Source organism: Nicotiana tomentosiformis, chromosome 11 (assembly GCF_000390325.3).
Source record: "Nicotiana tomentosiformis chromosome 11, ASM39032v3, whole genome shotgun sequence".
In the NCBI taxonomy this organism is placed as follows: Eukaryota; Viridiplantae; Streptophyta; class Magnoliopsida; order Solanales; family Solanaceae; genus Nicotiana; species Nicotiana tomentosiformis.
The window spans coordinates 57,435,592-57,441,564 of NC_090822.1; positions in this window are offsets into that span (position 1 = coordinate 57,435,592).

Below are 5,973 nucleotides of genomic sequence, written 5' to 3' on the forward strand. Positions count from 1 at the left end.
AATAACCCAGAATGCATCATATTTACTCAAGGTCTGTGGTAATCCTACCACAAAATCCATAATGACCCGCTCCCACTTCCACCCACCCGGTTTCTGATGCTGGACTTCACTTGTTGACATGACTAAAAATATCTTTCTTCATCCTCCGCCACCAATAGTGTTGTTTCAAGTCACGGTACATATTCGTGACACTGGGTGAATGGAATAGCACGAACTGTGAGCCTCCTCAAGGATTAGCTCGCTCAACCCATAAACATTTGGAACACAAATCTGGCCTCGAAGCTGTAAAATATCATTATCTCCAATCACAACCTCCTTAGCACCACCCCGATGCACCTTGTCTTTCAACACCAACAAGTGAGGATCATCAAACTAGCTAGCCTTGAAACGCTCCAACAACAATGACTGTGCCACACCACAAGCAAGAATCCGACTAGGCTCCAAAACATCCAACCTCACGAATAGGTTGGCCAAAGCCTGAACATCCTTCGCTAGGGGCCTCTCCACTGCCGGTAAATATGCCAAACTACCCATGCTCTCTGTCTTCCTACTCAATGCATCGACCACTACATTGGCCTTCCCCGGATTATATAATATAGTGATATCATAGTCTTTCAACAACTCTAACCATCTCCGCTACTGCAAATTAAGGTCCTTCTGATTGAACAGGTGTTGGAGACTTTGATGGTCGGTATAGACCTCACATGGAATATCGCATAGATAGTGCCTCCAAATCTTCAGCGCGTGAACACTAGTTGCCAACTCCAAATCATGCATAGGGTAATTCTTCTCATAAACCTTCAACTGCCGAGATGCATAGGCAATCACCCTACCATACTGCATCAATACCACTCCAAGCCCAATACGCGATGTATTACAATACACGATCTAGTACCCAAACTTGTAGGCAACACCAATAATGGGTTTGTAGTCAATGTAGTCTTGAGCTTCTAAAGGCTCACCTCACACTCGTGGATCATCTTAAAAGAGCACCCTTATAGGTCAATCTAGTCAAAAGAGCTATGATGGATGAAAATCCCTCCATGAAACAGCTATAATAATCTACCAAACCCAAGAAGCTCTGAATCTTTGTAGCTGATGTAGGTCTAGGCTAAATCTGAATTACCTCAATCTTCTTTAGATCCACCTTAATCCCCTCATTTGACACCACGTGGCCCAAGAATGCCACTGAATCAAGCCAAAACTCGCACTTGGAGAATTTAGCATATAGCTTCTTCTCCCTTAAAGTCTGGATCATGATTCCAAAGTGCTGCTTATGATCCTCCCGGCTGCGAAAATACACAAATATATCATCAATGAACACGATGATGAAGGAATCAAGATGTGGTCAAAACACATTGTTTATCAAGTGCATAAATGTTGCTGGGGCATTGGTCAGCCCAAAAGACATCACTAAAAAATCATAGTGGCCATAGCGGGTCCTAAAAGTCATCTTTGGAATATCTAAAGTCTGAATCTTCAACTGATGGTACCCCGACCTCAAGTCAATCTTCGAGAATACCCTAGCATCCTGAAGCTGATCAAACAAATCATCAATACATGATAGTGGGTACTTGTTCTTGATAGTAACCTTATTCGACTGTCTGTAGTCAATACACATCCTCATAAAGCCATCTTTCTTCTTTACAAATAGATCTGGAGCACCCAAAAGAGAAACACTCGATCTGATGAAACCTTTACTAAGAAACTCCTGAAGTTGTTCCTTTAATTCCTTCAACTCCACTGGTGCCTGCGATATGGTGGAATAGATATGGGCTAAGTGCCCAACACTAATTCAATACCAAAATCAATATCCCTATCGGGCGGCATGCCTGGTAGGTCTACGAGGAACACATCTGGAAACTCTCTCACTACTAGAACTGAATCAACGGTAGGAGTATCAGCACTAACATCCCTCACAAAGGCCAAGTAATCCAAGCACCCCTTCTCAACCATCCATTGTGCCTCCAGAAAAGACACCACCCTACTAGGAATATGACCCAATGAACCTCTCCACTCAGATATTGGCAACCCCGGCATAGCTAACGTCACAGTCTTGGTGTGATAATCCAAGATAGCGTGATATGGTGACAATCAATCCATGCCTAAAATCACATAAAAGTCCACCATATTGAGTAACAGAAGGTCTACCCTAGTCTCATAACCACTGATAGAGAACACACACGAATGATAGACATGATATACCACTATAGAATCCCCAACAGACGTAGACACATAAATAGGGGTACTCAAAGAGTCACGAGACATATCCAAGTATGAAACAAAATAGGATTACATATACGAATAAGTGGAACCTGGATCAAAAAAGATTGAGACATCTCTATGGAAAACCCGAACAATACCTGTGATAACCGCATCCGACAACTTTGCCTCTAGTCTAGATGGAAATGCATAGAAACGGGGCTGAGCCCCACCAATCTGACATCCACCTCTCAGATGACCTCTCACTAGCTGGCCTCCACCTCTAATGTCCTGACCACCACCTCGAGCTGCCTGACCCCCACCCCTAGGTGGCCGGTGCTGGAACCATAGCACGAGTACCCTGCTATGGCATGCTGCTATGTGTCCTAGGTAAAAACCTCACAATGTTACTAGGATCTCCACAAGTATAACAAGCCCTCGGATGATGTGACTGTTGAACTTGGAACTAACCTTGCCGACCTAAATAACCACCCTGATAACTCTAAATCGGCGGTGCACTGAAGGGAGCTGAAGGTGAATTGTATGCTAGCTGCTCGGGGCGAGACCCATAAGAACCACGACTACCCAAAGCACCATGTGATACCTGAACCGTTGACTGAATGAGCCTGATAGGATGGCCTCTACCAAAGGTACCCCTGCCTCCAGATGAGGCACCACTAAAACCACCGGAATAACGAGGTCTCTCCTCACATGCTACCTCTCTACCCTGACCACGAACCCTCTCGATACGCCCAGCGATCTCCATAACTCGAGTGAAGGAAATATCATCCTCATTCTCTTTGTCCATCTGTAACTTGATGCCGTAAGTAAGGCCATCTACAAACCTCTCGATACGCCTAGCGATCTCCTCTATGCATCTCCCGCCATAATTTCTTTGGTTGAGGATTGCCCAACTTTCTCTGTATTCTCGGGGAGATTTCTTTCCTTCCCCAACTATCGCAGTTGTTTCTTAATTTCTGGTTCGTATGGTAGCAATTCTCTCCCAGAAGATGGAGTCATGCATCAATCTAACCTGTAGCCTACGCACAATCAAGGAACACCAAACGTAAAAAGAGAAAAATAAAATAAAAAGAACAATTCCTGAATTAGCACTACAAACTATTTCAACACTATTGATTGCCAATCCCCGGAAACGGAGCCAAAATTTGACGAGCGCAAAATACACACTTAAATATGCTCGCTAGTCGAATATAGTATAGAAAAATATCGTATCCATAGAGATTGGATTTAAATAGTATTTTTATAGATTCTAGTTTAATTGCTATCCAAGATGATCGGCAATTTAGATTTGTGTGATTAAAACTAAAATTTACTAAAAGTATAAACTATTGGATAGGTGAAAGATACTTGTCTAGGATTTAACTCTAGTCAATTCACGTATAAGGTTCAAGTGAGTCTCTCGAATTCACTCAATTATTAGTTCAAACGTTCAGTGGAAACTTCTCTCTCGATTAAGTCTCAACCTCACAAAATGAACTAAGTTAAGCTCGGTGAAGATATGCAAGAATTCGTAGTGGATTTGTCTTTAGGAGAACCTCTTTCAATTATCCTTCTAACTAGGTCTGAACAATAATTCAACTAGCCTCTTTCAATTACTATGAAGAATCAATGAATTCAACCAATAAGATAATACAAAAACATCACAAGTTATGCCTCTTTCGATTACAAAAACATGTGAATATATAAGCAACAATTAAAACACTCAAAACGATTCAATACATAAAAACTAGAGTTAATATCCACAAACAATTCTCAAAACACCAAATCCGTCAAACCCTAAAGAAGAATTACTCCATAGATATGGAGAAATTTATCACAAATAAGTTTAAGTCAAAGGAAAACATAAAACAATCCAAACCCTTATATTGAGTGTGGATTGAATGATGAAATCCTTGTGCTCTTGCTTATCCTACTTCTCCTTATCCTCCTTAGGTCTAAAGTATGTCAAAAGTCCTCAAAATACCATTTTTCCATGTATATATACTAAGTAGGGTCGGGCCCAAACAAACACACCTTCTCCTTCAATAAATAGGATTCTTCCCGGACAGGACGTGCGCGGCCATGCACCTAGGAAGGTGCTCGCGCAATAGGTCATGCACTTTGGATGGTACACTGCCTCAAGTGCAAGCCCAGTGCGCGATCGTACAACTGGGTGACGCCCGGCTCGATTCTTCGTTTCTCTCTTTGAATGCACTAATGTCCGTTGATCCCCGAACTCGATCCCAACTAAATCCTTGGGCTTTTACTCAGACTTCAAAGCTCCAAAATAGCATGAATTCATCCCATAACATCTACATAGCTCGGAATCACTCTTACAAGGAATAAAACATAAACTTAGTGCAAAACACTAGCGATTAAAGCTCAGCTCAATTAAAGTGTAGTAAATTAGAGTGTGATAAGCAACTAAAACACACAACTATAGCCTACCATCAGGAGATCCACTCTCTGAGTGAAAGGGATAAACTTATACAAAATTAACTGTGAGAATTGAGCCCGAGTGAGAGGAGGTGAACTATTTTGTCTACCCCAGACATACTACTACCACCACCTCTGCCGAAGCCATACATCTGAAACACAACGAAGTCAACTCCATTGGACTCCATTATCCCCATGTTGTGCAATATCTCATGGCAACGATCCAAGAAATCCTGGGGGTCCTCATAAGGCGTACCACCAAAATGAATAGAAAACAACTTGGTGAACCTGTCCATCCTTTTTAGCCCCTCGACTGACAACGCGGATCCCTCACCAGACTGTGTATCAATAACATGCTGAACTGCTCCAACTGGTGTAACTATTGGAGTCTTATATCCATGAGCCATCTGCTCTAGAGGTTGAGTAGCGGGAGTTTGGGCTCCTCCCTCAGCCTAAGAGAGGGTCGGTGCCATAGGGAGCACACCAACCTTGGCCACAATCTCCATAAGGCCAATCAGGAGGACTAAGGCATCCTAAAGTACTGGGATAGCAATGAACCCTTCTAGGACCTGAGCTGGTCTAACTGGTATAACTGAAATAGGGATATCTTCCTCCTACTCGATCCGAGGCTCTATAATAGGTGTTGTTGCACGTGCTATAGGATGAGCTCTGCCTCTTCCTCTAGGCCTACCTCGGGCCCGGCCCTACCCCTTGTAGTGGCTGCAACCTGGGGCTCTAGCTCCTGATCAACTGTGGATGTTGTGTATGTCCTCACAATCTGTGAGAGAACAAAAATATAACAATTCAAACTCAATGATAGAATCAAATCGCACGATAGAGAAAGAGAAAAGGTAAAAAAATTCCTAAAGGCTTATAGCCTCTAGAAGATAAGTACAGACGTCTCTGTACCGATCCTTCAGACTCTACTAAGCTTGCTCGGGACTCGTGAGACCTACGCAACCTAGTGCTCTGATACCAACTTGTCACGACCCGAAATCCCAACCATGGGGTCGTGATGGCGCCTAATATCCACTTGCTAGGCAAAGCCAGAATTATCCAACTTTTAACAATTTAAAGGCATAATATTAATAATTAATGACTCAAATACATGTAATAAATCCATAAATAATGCGGTCTATACTAATCCTAGAAATCCGGAGTCACAAGTGCATGAACGACTAGAGTACTATAAATATAGTCTAAAATGAAATACAACTGTTCGAAGCAAGATAAACAGTAACACAGGATAGAAGTGGCCTTCATAGACTGCAAACGTCGCGGAGCTCTACCTCAAGTCTCCTGGATAGATCTAATCCAAGAAATCTCCTCTATGCA